The 14,494-nt window shown below is 45.2% G+C and overlaps 1 protein-coding gene across 1 annotated transcript in view; it reads right to left on the bottom strand.

The window, feature by feature from the left end:
• Positions 1–13,517, bottom strand: part of COL22A1 (collagen type XXII alpha 1 chain) — a 328,017-nt gene extending 314,500 nt beyond the window's left edge. Inside the window, exon 1 of the mRNA XM_043507305.1 lies at positions 13,128–13,517. The gene's annotated coding sequence lies outside the window, so the exon portion shown is untranslated. The remainder of the gene's footprint in view (positions 1–13,127) is intronic.
• Between the last annotated feature and the right edge of the window lie 977 nt (positions 13,518–14,494).

The raw sequence follows: 14,494 nt of genomic DNA, 5'->3' as shown, positions 1-14,494 counted from the left end.
CAGGGACTCAAAAATGTTCAAACTTGGATCCCCACGTAAGCACCTAAATATGAATCCTGAGTTTCAGAGGTGCTGGGCACCACCTCCTTCAAGTCAATGGAAGCCATGCATGCTCATTCCTCTTTGAGTATCAAGCCAATTATTTGGATGACTAATTATGGATGGAGGAGGTGGATTGTCAGAGGCACAAATGAGAGTCTGGTGCCCAACCCCCAATGAAAGTTAAGTTTGAAAATTTCCCCTCCAGGGGCCTAACTCTAGGCCCACAAACTTGAATGTTTCAGCCAGTAAAGTATTATCTTCCCTCTGATGGTGCATACCAAGGTCATTTGTAGCCATAAAGCAGAAACTCATACTGATTCCTTCGTGATTTATTAAGACTTGACAAAAACAACTACAAACTTGTCTTTTGTGATAAATGGCGAACTAAAGCACCATCTGCCAGTACCAGACAAGTTTACACAGCCCCTAGGACTGAAGGGGAGCTGCTTAACTTTTTTTTTTTTTTTAAACACACCAGAACAAACCTGGTAGTCAGCAGTCGTAAGGTGTTCCGGAAGAAGAGAACGTTGTCTGGCAGTTGTTAGCACGGGAGGCCATGTAATCCCAGCAGCGTGCCCTAGGGAGACAAGTGGACGTACCTAGCCAGTGCAAGAGATATCCTGCCATCACAGATCAGGAAGAGACATCAGGATAACTCAGAGGAGACAGCTGGTACTGCTGCTTCCTCCTCAGTCATTCTGGCCTGGGACTGAGGAGCTCTGGATTCTGTGCTTGGCTCAGTCCATGCAAACTGGAAACTTTCCATGACACAAAGGGCAGTTTGCACCTGATAGCCAACACAGGCAAAGGGTAGGAGAAAGGAAGTATTATTAGACTGTCCCTTTAAAGGCAGGGCTGGATAGGGTCCCTCACTACACCAAGTTCCAGCCATCTAGTCAGCACAGAACAAGGCAATATTGGGAGATGTATGTCCTTGTGGGACCTGGAGGGCCAGTTAATCCTGGCAACAAGAGCCATGATGACATTTTCAGACAGGTGTGCAAACTACTGGCCCAGGCCAGCATTTACCTGCAGGAACTGGACAATGAGGAAGATCCTGGAAGTAAGACTGTCCGTGCGGTGGAGGAACTGGCAGAGCAGAGGGAGCAAAACTTGAGAAGGCCAAGCAGGCATCGGAGAGTGCACATGCTGAGCTGGCCATTGAGGTGGAGATGGTTTGACAGAGCAGGAGGGACTCCGTGCACAAATGGAAGGAATTTGAGGCCCAGTTGCACTAGCTGAGGGTCGAACTCATGAAGGAAGAAAGACTTTGAAGGGAAAAAGCTGAGAAAGTTACCAGTCTGCAAGTCAGGTTGGACACCATCTCAGGACAGCTAAGCCATTCAGACAGCAAGTCAATCAAGTGAGCAAAAGCTTCTCTGACCTTTAGGTCAGAATTGCAGAACACACATGAGCTGCTGCAGGACAAGAATACATCTGTGGTAGCAGCAGCTTGCCGCTCTCTGGCAGGGAGATGGGTCTCCTGCCTCGGTTTCCCTACATCCAATGGTCTTCCAGGGGCTTGTAGGGTACTTTGGACCCTCTGGTCAAGAGCCCCAAAACCCAGCTTTTCTAGAGTAAAACAAAAGTCAGTTTCAACCCTCTTGGGATCCTGTAGCCTTTCCTTTGGTCCAACTGTCCTTCTGGCCCTCCTGAACAATTCCTCCTCTGAGAAGGGGCACCACATCCTCTCTTCTTCAGGCCCCCTGACACTCCTATGTTTCTGTTTATCCAGCTCTTTTCCAAAAAAAAAAAAAAAAAAAAAAATCACTCCCGTTTCCTCGGTACAACAGTCCCTCCCCAGGGCTCTTTTGTGGTCCAGCTGTTGGGAGTCCCTCCGAGACCTTTTCCACTCAGCTTATCCAGAACACCTTTCCCAGTTCTGGGAGAACACTTCATCCAGTTGTCTGGGATCCAAACACTCAGTTCAATTCTGGATTTTGTCACTCAGGTTCCTTTATCTGGCATACAGCAAAGCTAGGCTGAGTTGATCCGATTCAAGCGTAGGGAGTGGCTATAAGGTGTACCATGCATCCAGAGTTACACAGACAATTTCTTCCTTTATATACATTTACATGTTACATTGCATTTGCTATACATTAAATCACACATTTTTGGATTGGTTTGATTACTTTGCAGGAACCAATCCCAGTACAGCAGGCATTATCCATGTGCTGTTCACATGGAACCTGGTCTTTACCTTCCAGGTTTAACTTGACAGGTTTCAAAGTAGCAGCCGTGTTAGTCTGTATTCGCAAAAAGAAAAGGAGTACTTGTGGCACCTTAGAGACTAACGAATTTATTTGAGCATAAGCTTTCATGAGCTACAGCTCATTTCATCGGATGCAAGCAGTGGATGAAGTGAGCTGTAGCTCACGAAAGCTTATGCTCAAATAAATTTGTTAGTCTCTAAGGTGCCACAAGTACTCCTTTTCTTTTTGCAGGTTTAACTTGTCCGCAGTCCCTAGTATCAGGGTGTTGCTGCTTATCTTCATTAGTAGAGACATGACTCCAGCATACTGGTTATCAAGCCCCTGTTTACAACTTAACCTAACACTCGCATTCCCAACTGTGCCCACTATGAATTAAGGAAAGTTACTTATGTCAAGCCAGGCCTACACCAGCCTTTCTGGGCCCTTCCAAGCTAAGTCCCTCACAAGCTCTGTTCCAAGGTCCTCCAACCTATTGTGGAGAATTACACTCCAGATTTTGTTTCAACCCTGGTCTTTCTTACAGCTGTGATAGGCCAAGGGGCTTCCCTGGAGTTGCCTGATAGAAAGCCACATTCCAGGTCTGATCTCTCCCTGCATCAGTCCCATGAAACCACCACCACAGCCACCCTGCTCCTTTCAGCTTCTTCCTGTGAATGAGCACACAGCTCACCTCTTATAGGCTTCTGATCACATACTCAAGACCCTTTAGGAAACATCTCCAGCATTCCCCTGTTCTGCATTGAACTAGGATCAGGTCCTTAAAGGGCCACAACATACATCAGGAAGGGGTGGTATCCAGCCTGTCCTTAAAGGGACAGCCCATTCTATGACACTCCCGTTGCACAGATGGGAAAATGAGGCACAGAGAGATTAGGTGACTTGCTTGAAGTCACTTTGAGAATCTGTGGTAAAACCAGGAAATAAACCCAGGCCTCTTGAGTCCCAGTCCTGTTCCTTAACCAAAAGGCCAAGCTTCCTCTCTCACCATGACAGACGTGATTCTTGTCTCTGAAGAGTTTCCAATTAATGGAGAGTATTTCACAAAGTTCATGGGTACACATATATAAGGCATTCAAAAGGGATTATTAAACTTTTTCCTCCTTAAATTCTCCACATAAGAATGGAAAGGATGAAAAATCCCCTTCCTAACATCCAATACTACGACATGCAGAAGAACAGTGAATGGATTCACACTGTTTATCAACTGCTCAGCCACAGGTGGTTAAACAATGAGAGCCGGTTAACGACAGAAGAAGGCCATACCTATGAAATGGTGAGATTCCTAATAACTTGGCGCAAGCAAAGAATACTCAGTATACTTCTATTTAATTTAAAGAGTTCAAAGAGCCAAAGACCATTTCTTATAAACAACTCGTGACTGACAGCAGCAAATCCACACTCTACAGAACAATTTTGGGGGGAAAATCACAATTAAACATTATTTCATCTCAAATAGGGTAATAGTGGAAATGGAAATTCAGATTCATTTGTTTTTCACTAAGAGCACCAGCCAAATTCCAACTATAATTTCACTGGGCCAATTTCATTCCTAGTGAAACATTCTTGACTTCAGTGGGCAGGCTTACACCTTGGATGAATTTGGACCATCCTGCCTACCCAAATTGACAGGTAGTTTCAGTGGATACAAGATTCTTCACTTTCTCTCCTAACTTCTTGTGTAGAATTGTTACGTCCTGTTAAACAGCTGCTGTGTTTCACCAACTGTTAGTGGAGTAAATTCTGTAGTTCATTTCAAAGTTTGTAAAGCACTTTGTGACTTTTTGGGATGAAAGTTCTGTGTACATATAAGTCGCTATTACTGGCCTAGTCATCCACCTGTATTTTTTGTGTTTCTAGTGCTGTGGTGACAGGACAGTACACACACACACGCACACACACACACACACACACACACAAAATGGGGCCCAGGCCTGTAGCTACTATTGCAATACAATAAAGCAGAACTCCCACAAGCCATGTTAAACCCCACTGCTGGTGCTCCATGACGTTTTCCCTCCACAGGCCTTAAAGTGTGGGCCAAAGCAAGACGAGGTGGATGAAGGACCACCTGATCTCCATGTTACTGTCCTATACTCAGCACTCTCATCTTTGAGAGAGAGTTAATGCTACTTCCTGCAGCACCATTAACTCCTGTGGAGATCCCCTCAGCAGCTGCTACTAAGCAGATTCAAAGGGACTGGACCAAGGACAACATGGGTCCTAATGAAGCCATATGGCTAGAGAGGAGGAGAGGCTAGCACAGCTATGGAGTGGGACCAGCGTCTATCAATGCAGGATGGCTCCTGCTTATGTATATCTGTGGTGCCGTTCCCTGTGGATCCTCCAGACCCACAAAACTGGGAATCCCTATCAAACTCCTCTTCTAGAGAAGACAATCTCCTGAAAGCCCAGAAAGACTCTGAGCTCTTCCTGTGGACTCCTATGCTAGCGGGGGGCCACCTACTCGATTATTAGCACCTAAAAAGCAGTCTCTAGATGGCCATTGAGCAACTGAGAGCAAAACCTAGGGATGGAAGTGAAACGGTTAGACAGCTGGTAAGCTGTAAACCCTGCTTATCATGCTGATTGGAATGGACTCATTGTTAGATGCGGGGAGCACAAAGTGACTGTTTTACCCCCCACCCCGTGTCTGGTCCGATACTTGCACTGCAAGCTTTTTGGGGCAGGGCCTCTTTGTTTTATAGTTGTACGGCGCCTAGTGCAATGGGGTGCAGGCCTTTAGATGCTATCCCAACACAAATAATAAATAAAGGGGGGGGGGGAAATTCCACCAGAGGAACCTGCTCTCAAGGAGGAGAGAGGGAGGCAGCAGTCAAAAAAGACAGATAAAGCAATCAACTGGAAAAGATATAGAAGGGAAAAAAAACTTTGAAAAGAGCAAATAACTGAAGTGACAAAGTAAAGCATCAGACTCCATAAGGAACCCAAGGGAGGGAAATGCAGAAAAATATGAAGGCCCAGTGGTGAAGCTGTTTTAATTTCAAGAATCAATCATAGAAAAGTATTTACCCATGTAATTAAGAAGAGCCTGCAGAAAACATAAAAACAGCTCTCAGAATTACACCACAGGTGGCACTACAATTAAACAGCAAGATGGGGGGAGGGGGAGAGGCAGGAAATTAGTGTAAAACAACTCAAGTACGTTACTAGGTGAATTTTGAGGCTCAAATAAATGTCCTCAATCCATCTGTTAAAGGAGTATCTTTTTCTTTTTCCTGCAAGAAGATGAAGCTAAGAATATACCATGCCTGGCAATATCTCTGACAGAGTAGGTCACGAAGGCCCTTTTTTGCACCCATACCATCCCAGGTTGTGGTCCTGTCCTGCGGATCTTACAAGTTCAGCGTAGTGGAGCTTGATTAGTGCTAGAATGGGACACCGCCAGGGAAACTCCAGGTGCTTCAGGAAGTGTCACTGATCATTCCTACGTGGCCCTCTTCTCTCGGAATTGTGACTGAAACAATGCCCTAATCTGCAGTTCGGAGGGAGTATGTGGCCAAAGGCGCTGTCTAGATCTATGGGGCTCAAAGATCTCATGGTATATTTTCCTAGGGCAAGAGTGTCGACGCCACTATCAAGCCGTAATGTGGGTTGAAAATTGTGCCTACTTAAAGTCTTCCCTTGCTGTTTCATTTGATTAAGAGAGAGAGAGAGATTCTGTTTCATTTGCTACATGGAACTATTGGGTCTTGCGGCTGTGAGGTATTAAACAGATGCTGCACACCACCTCAGAAAGGAGTGATGCAATTCCTGGCTACTTTAAGCACTTTGAGATGAGAGGTGGGGTGGATTTTTTTTTTTCCTCTCAGGCTGTGGTGACAGTCAGGACACACACTGTGTGGCTTCATCACTTGATACAATTGCGACATTCACAATTATAAACGCTTTTCTACAATACAGGGGTTAAATAGCAGCTTTAGTCAGAACTGAGAAGCAACAGGAATTTCTAAGGCATCCCCAGGGATAAACTTCCCTCTGTGGAGAAGGGAATTTCCACTGACATGCCAACTGCTTTTTTTTTAAATCTCATTCAACGTAATCCTTGCTGTTTTGGAAGGAAATACCTTAGATCCTATCAGCAGCTCTAATTTGACAGGCTTAAGCAAGTAGTAACTGCAAAAATTGCACCTGAGTAAAGAACAATAAAAACAGAACAATAAAGTTTTGGCTGAAGATAGATTAAAAAAAGCATGAGTCCAAAAATGTGTTAAATGTCAATAGAGCTAAAAGTTCCCTAGACTGGCATGCCAAGTTACAGAATAATATTGTTGTTTTGACACCTCATATTAAAATCATTAAGAGCGAACATTCAGTGCATTACAACAATCAAATTCAGGCACTTAAACTAAATTCAGGCTATACCTCACCACTAAAGCAAGCCTAGGATATATTTGTAATGAACCATATCAATGCCAGAGTAAACAGATTGTTCTCCCAGGTTACTCCAATGTTTGCATCTACAGATAAACTCTGAGATATTAGCACTAACAAAACAAACATCATTGTGTTGGGGAAATCCATCCAAAAGGGTAACCTGGCCTGAAAGTGCTCTCAAAGCATTATGTCTCTCACTTGCCAAGGACAAATTTTCATTCATTCCTAACCCCATTTCAGGGCACAGACAGCTTGTGTAAATTATAATTGACCCCTTACCAGCCACTGACCCACCCCAGTGGTTTGTATGGTTTATGGCCAGCTTTGTCCAACTTAGCCCATTCTGAGCTTTAAATAGGATTCCCAGGAAGGGGCTGGTTTGCTGTTGCCATAGAACACGGGTTCTCAAACTGGGACTCATAACAGATATTAGGGGTGAGGACCAGCCTGCCCTTCCTATATTGCTAAATGGCAGGGGTTCTAGCTAGCTCCTGACTGGGTGAAAGGGGAGTTCTAGGATGGAAGAAATTGGAAACCATCACCCTAAAACCATTTAAGAAGTATTTCAGAAGCAATTTTAAACTAACTGATGGGCAAGGATCAGGCAGTAATTGTCCTCCCTGCATCAGACATAGTGTAGCATAAATGGATAGGTGTATTAGTGGAGTGCAAAGACTCATTCTTCCAAGGCATCGGATCTTGGCCATTGTATACAGAGAGGGAGGATACTGGCTCTGAAAGGCCCAGTGATGGCAATCCCTGTGTTCATCAAGGGTCTATTTCTGCACCCACTAAAATGAACGGCAAAGCTCCCATTGACTTCAGTGGGCAAAGGACCAATTCTATAGTTATCACATTGTTTCTAGAAACACAAGGAAACATTGTTTTCCTACACGCAATACTGCATTAAGTTACCTTTCCTGATTCTGCCAGGAAGTTCTGTATCTGTTGTGTAACCTGTCTGGCCATAGTTGCTTATTACCGTGAGGAGTTATTTTTTATTCCACTCCAAATTAGAGCTCTGGTCTACGATACCACTCCCTTGCCAGCCAAGGTAATAATAAATAGTACTTGTATCGCTCAACATTTTTAGAGTGCTGAGCAAACATTAGCTAGCTAGTCCTCATAGCACCCTGGGAAGTTGGAAAGTAAATATTATAATCCTCGTGTTACTGATTAGTAAACAAGCAAAGAAATTAAGTGCCTTTCCCACAGCCATACATTAAGGCCCTGATTCAGCAAACCCCTCCTATTCAGTGCACATGCTTAAGTGCTTTGCTATCTTTAACAGGACTTAAGCTCATTCTTAAATCACTGCTGAGTCAGGACCTAAATCAGTAGCAGAGTTGTCACTAGAACTCAGCAGGACCTATTCCCCAGACCCATGCTCTAACTCAGGGGGGTCTCAACAGGGGAAAGGGAGGGGTTATGACACCCTGGTCATGGCCACCCTACCCTTCTCATATGGCTACCTGGGAAGGGGTTTCCCAGCTAGACCCCAACTAGAAGGGATGGGGACCTGATGTGGAAAAAAAGGATTTGTGGCATAGAAAAGGTTGAGAACCCCCTTTCTCACCACTAGGCTATGCTCTCTGTCCAATTGCCTTCATAAATGGAGTAAACACATTAATACTGGCCTGAGCATTCCCCCACATAGTAACACCCAGGGAGAGTGGAGGAAGCCCTACTTGGCCACTGTCATGGAGTTTCCATTGTATTCTCTTCCATTACAGAGCATATGGAGACAAAAGGGAGGATCTGTGCTTCAAATCCTACAGATCCCCTAGTCTGCATGGGCTCAGGGCCTTCCCAAAGATTCCCTGTGTGTCCAAACCAGCTGTGGGTCTCTGGAGCCCTGCTCCCCCTGGTAAAGCAACTCCAGTAAAGCCATATTGCCAGGGCTTTCCCAGCCAGTGGCTGACTCCAAGATCCACAGCAAGAGGGAATCAAGATTTCAGAGGGAAGATATTCAGCTCTTCCTGAAAATCAGGTCCAGTAAGGTAGGTAAATTCCATTATCCCTGCTTCGCAGATGGGGAACCGGACAGTATACAGAGGATAGGTGCTGCTAACTTTGGGCAAGTCACTTCTGTGTCAGAGCTAGGTTTAGAGTCAAGGTCTCCTGATTTCCAGTCCTTCCTTCAATTCCAGTACTCAGGCACAGATCATCCCTCAACTGATAGTATGTAAAGTTACAGCCACCTGCAATTGGCTGCTGATGCCCCTTGATACAAGTTATCATTCGTGATTATTAATGACTGAACTTCAAATAAATAAATATGTAACAACTTGTGGAGCTTTTGTAATGAAACCTGAAAGTGGATGATATTTGTCTGGGTTTTTTTTTGTTACGTTACCAACCTGAAACCTGGGCCAGTTTTAAAAAGATCTGGTCGGAACTTACGACTTCAGGAGACAAAAAGATACAAAATATGCTCGTTTTGACCAAAAGCCAGGTAAGACTGAGTGGCGCTGGCCAAGACGTGCTCCGAGTTTGGGGGTTTGTTCAAACCCAAAGCTTGAAGGAACCTTAACGGCTGCAAACCTACCCAAAGCAAAAATGGGGGGGGGAAACATTTGCATGAGCCCTTCCAAATGGAAAATATCATGGCTCAGCTAAATGAGCTGGCACATAAACATCTTTGATCAGGTTTGCATATGCAAACTTTTGGAGTGTGATGCAAGATGCTATTTCCATTGAAGTAAATTGCAAACTCCCCCATTAAATTTCAATGGGAGCGGGAATGGGCCCATTAAAGATACATCAGATGCAGTCTCTGTGTAGGTTTCAGAGTAGCAGCCATGTTAGTCTGTATTCGCAAAAAGAAAAGGAGTACTTGTGGCACCTTAGAGACTAACAAATTTATTAGAGCATAAGCTTTCGTGAGCTACAGCTCACAAAAGCTTATGCTCTAATAAATTTGTTAGTCTCTAAGGTGCCACAAGTACTCCTTTTCTTTTTAGTCTCTGTGTAGTAAAGGAGAGAGCAAGTTAAAGTCAAGAGGGAGCCTGTTTCAGGATTATTATGATATCACTAGTGGTGTCCTTGCTCCAGTACCACTCCCCTGCTACTTCCAAATGTGCTATAGGAATTTCAAAACACCTTTTCACAAGTACTCAGCCATAATTCAATGATTTCTGCACATTTTGGTTCCCTTACCACGTTGCTATATAGCAAGAACCAAATGATACAGTCCTACTCATTGCTTAGTCGCAGCTTGGCCTAAATGAAGACTGTGGGCCAAGTAACCAGATCTGGGATGGGGGGGAATGTATTACAGTACAATCTTTACTGGGAAGCTATGATGTCTTAACTTCAGTGGGAGTTCCACACATGGAAGGTGGGAAGGATCAAGGACCTATGACTGTTTAAAAGTAATAGGGAACATGGAATAATTTTGGACAATCAAGGAACTTTTCAGTGTAATTAAGAGAGGTTGGGGGGATTTTACCCTGCTTCAGATAGTTGAGGTGGCATAGTACACGGACAAACAAGCAACAGGTACCAAGTGGTGCTGAGTAAGATAGTCAGTCTAATAGGTGGGGTTTTCTGTAAAGCTCTGCCTCCAATGATGGGAAGAGAGAAAGTTTAAGAGTGAAAACTGCAAGCATTCAATGATGATTAAAAAAAAGTCAGTCTCAAGAGAAAAAGCCATAAAATGACAAATTGACGTTTTCTTTGAAGCAGACATAATTACAAAGCATTTTGCAAGAAACATATTTTAATGAGAGTTCTAGCGTGCATTGGAGGCAAAGGAATATCTTTTGAAATGTCGTAGTCTCCATCAAGAGCTAGCTCTGGCATGTAAGAGAAATGTTTGCCATAAAATATTTGAAATATCAGCAATGGGAGTCAGGCAAGGATTCAGTGTATGTACATACAGATTCTCTCTCACACACATCGGTCTTAGAGCTCAGAAAACCCACCCAAAGATTTTTATTTCTCCAGGAAGAGCCTGCAGCCAGCCCCCAGACCTAATTCTAATACTGAGTAGTACTTTACTCCATGGGTTGTGCCATATCAGTAAAGTGTGGAAGAACTGGCCCCTAGCCAAAGCTTCCTCGTCTCACTCATGCAAGTGGTCTCATTCAAATCAAGAAGATTACCTCCATTGATCAGGTGAGCAAGACTTGGGCCCAAACTGATCAATTGAGGCATCACTGTCTACTAGTTAGAGCTTGGGGACTGAAGTCAGAAGGCCTGGCTTCCAATCCTGACTCTGCTCATTGATCTGCTGAGTGACTTTAGGCAAGTCCTGCAGAACAAGATTCAAGCCTCAGTTAAATCCAGAGCAATTCCACTGAAGTCTGGTCATACAGTGCCCCTGGCGCCGGCCACTGTCAGGAACAGGATACTGGGCTTAACGGATCATTGGTCTGACCCACTATGACCGTTCTTATGCAAGTCAATGGAGACTCCCCAGGCTTTCGCTGGTGTAACGGAGATCAGAATGTGGCTCTGAACGTCTCTGTACCTTGGTTTCCACTGGGCAGAATCCCAGTACAGAAACTCCACATTGCCCCATAGCATGAGCCATATCTACTGGAACAGTCGAGCCCAGTGATAACGGCAGCATATTTGAAGATATTCTGAGAGTAAAATATCCCAGTTCATCATCCTCAAGGCAGTAAATGTCTTTCTAATTGCCTTTACTCATGCCGAGCTCCACTTACGCATACAAGTAGTCCCATGAGTCTGCAACACATGCTCACAACCATTGCTCTGTAATAATACTCTGCATTTCATAATGATTAGGGTGGCCAGGTGCCCGGTTTTCGGCTCGAAAGTCCAGTGGGAAAGGGGACCTGAGAGTGTCCACTCAGATCTACTGACCGGACACCCAAAGTCTGGTTATTGTGGGTGCGGGAGGTGCTGGGTCATCCCCCGCACCAGCCTCTACTCAGCCAGGGCTGCCTCCTACCTGAGATGGGCGGCTGCAGCTCCCAGCCCCAGGTGAGTCACTCCTGATCTGGGCAGATGGAGGTGGGGAGGAGCTGGGAAAAGCAGTGAGCAACAGGGGCAGGAGAGAAGAGGAGTGAATAGGGGCAGGGCCTCTGGGGAAGAGGCAGGGCAAGGGACATTCCAACACTCCTGCTAGAGCGTCCAGTTTTTAAATAGTAACAAGTTGTCAATCCTAATAACGATGTGTACAATAGAAAATATAGTCATCAATACGATACACTTTACCCAAAAGATCACTAAGCCCTCTGCAAACCAGGCACACACCACCACTAAACTGCACCCTCCACATATGTATAAGGCAACAGTAAACTGGAAAACATGAATGACAATCACAGGAGTTGAAATCTTGGCAAACAATACTGAGGGAAAATTCCTATTCTTCCAAAAAAATAAAAGGTGTCATAGGATGTTCAAGACCAGATGTATGGGTTTGGGGTGGGGGGGAGTGTGCACCCTCATGCATGGTGTGTATACTTGCATGTCTAATTCATGCATGCCATTATCATGACTACATGGTCAAATCTGGTATTTACACTCAAAAATGGCTAGTCAGATGCATAGCTTTTATTTGCTATGGCAAAATGATCAGAAGTGCACATGCAAGTGCAGTGATCATGGGTGTAAATTAAGTTTACAGCTGCATGCACAGATTTTGCAGGTGATTGCTTCTCAAAAGCTGCCCCTCAATGTCATGTAGAGCAGATGGAATGTGTTATTTTAAGGTCAGAAGCACATGCACACACACCACACTAAGTACACACTCAGGGATGCAGAGTGTCAGCTGTCAAAGAGTCAACGACCACTAAGATCATCAGATATATAAAATGCTATAAAAAATGTAAAAAGAACTGCTGAATTAGGCAAGAGCTCTATGTTTAGAGGAAAACAAAATCTACGGTGAGAAATTGGGTCAAAGTGGCTTTGTAATAAATATGAGGTGGAGGAAAGGTTACCCAGAACTAAATAAGGTCCCACGTGGTTTGGTAGAAAATATATGTATAGGAAAGGGCTAGATAAATCAAAATACTGATCTGAGTGTGACCTGCAGAATCAACTTGAAAAATGATGGCTATAAAGGAACTCTCCTGTGAGATCCAAAAAGCTCATATCAGCTTTAAACCTTTGACTTTTCTTAATGGTGACATTACCAGTTTCTAAGTCTCTGCATCTATCTTGTGACAATCAGCCAGGAATCTAGCAGTTACATAGCACCTGGCTCTCACAAATTCAGTATTGTAATAAGTTCACAGAAATACATCAGCACAGCGTGCAGGCACAGTTAACATTTTGCAGACTAAAATAAAAAACATGGGTTACGTACAATTTAATCCAATTCCTCTTGGTTTTTTGTGTATCATTAACTCCAGATCCTGTTGCTACATGTCTACAAAAAACTTCTTCGCTAGTTTTGCCCACAGTGCGCAAAGAAAAAATGGATCTAAACGAATAAACCAGTGTTGTCTTCAGATATTTATAGTGCATGGCTATGGTTAGGATTACAAAAATTCCTCTTACCTGTAGCAAAAAAGCACCAGAAACGCTGTCAACTGTCGCTCAACTCCCGAGCCACATTCAACGCTCGGCTGAAAAGTACTTTTCAGAGTTGTCAGCCAAAGTGGAGACTGGCACTTGTTCTCCAGATTGGAAGGGGGGAAAAAAACTCACCACCAAAACTCAGCAGGGTCCTGGAGGGGAGAAAAAATCCCACTCTCTATAGCCTACATCCCAGCAACCGACACAGAAATGGAGAAAAATGACACAAACACGCAGAGAAAAAAGACAAGTAAATATAGCTAGAAGGGATTGAGGGAATATGAAGGAGTCCAACTCCAGGGAAAGATGATCTAACTACAAGAGAAGCAGCCCTGAGTAGGGACAATGCTCGAGGTTAGACTAGTCTCTGAGGGAGAGAGCTGGAAAGTGTAATGAACTGGGATCTTGGAAAGGGGGGGCGTGGGAGGGGTTGAGGGAGGGAAGAGGGGTGGGGGTGTGGTGAAAGGAAGGGAGCTCTCTTGGATAGGAGGGGAGGGGATGAAGCTTCAGGAGGAGAGGGGGACAGAGAGTGGTTTAAGGAGGATGGGGTGGAGGGAGCAGAGAGGAAGGTGACTAGGGCTGGTTTGGGGAGGGAGGGAGGGAGGGGCTGAGAGAAGGGGCAAGGGGCTGATTTGAGTGTGTGCATGAGGGAGGAGGGGAGAGGGTTTATAATGGGGTGTGCTGAGGGGAGAGAGGGAGGAGGGGACAGGGTGTGGAGACAGAGGAGTGGAGCTGCAGAGCAGGAGGCTGACAGAAAAGGGTGACGGGCTGGTTTGGGTCAAAAGGGGGAGAGGGAGCTGGCACTGATTTAAAGCAGGGGGCAAAAGGGAGATAGGGAGGGGGAGGAATATGAGGAGGGGGTTAAGGGCTGGAGGCAAAGAGAGAGACCTGAGAGGAGGGGGTTAGGGGCAGGTTACAGAGAGGAGAAGTAGCAAGAGGAAGGGGCTAGAGGCAGGTTTCGGGGAGGGGAACGGGGCAGAGCGGGAGGAGGGGGTTGGGGCAGGTTTAGGGGAGGAGGAAGGGACTGGGGCAGGTTTAGGGGAGGGGAGGGGAGCAGGGGCAGAGCGGGAGGAGGGGGTTGGGGCAGGTTTAGGGGAGGGGGGAGCAGGGCCAGGTTTAGGAGCAGGCAAAGGGGGAGCAGGAGGAGGAGTGGGGCTGGTTTAAGAGAAGGGGTTGAGGAGGCGGCTCTGGGGATTGAGTTTCAGAGACTATTAAAGCAGCCCAGGAGAGAGGAAGAAAAGCAAGAGGCTGACAGCTCCTGGGCCAATTATAGCCTAACTTTGCCAAGTATTTTGGTCTCTTTATGGCCGCATCTGAAATAACTGTTTGCAGGGGGAGAGGGAGAAGCG

This window comes from Dermochelys coriacea, chromosome 2 (assembly GCF_009764565.3).
Source record: "Dermochelys coriacea isolate rDerCor1 chromosome 2, rDerCor1.pri.v4, whole genome shotgun sequence".
Classification (NCBI taxonomy): domain Eukaryota; kingdom Metazoa; phylum Chordata; order Testudines; family Dermochelyidae; genus Dermochelys; species Dermochelys coriacea.
The sequence above is the reverse complement of the archived record's forward strand: the minus strand, read 5'-3'. Positions and strand labels throughout refer to the sequence as shown.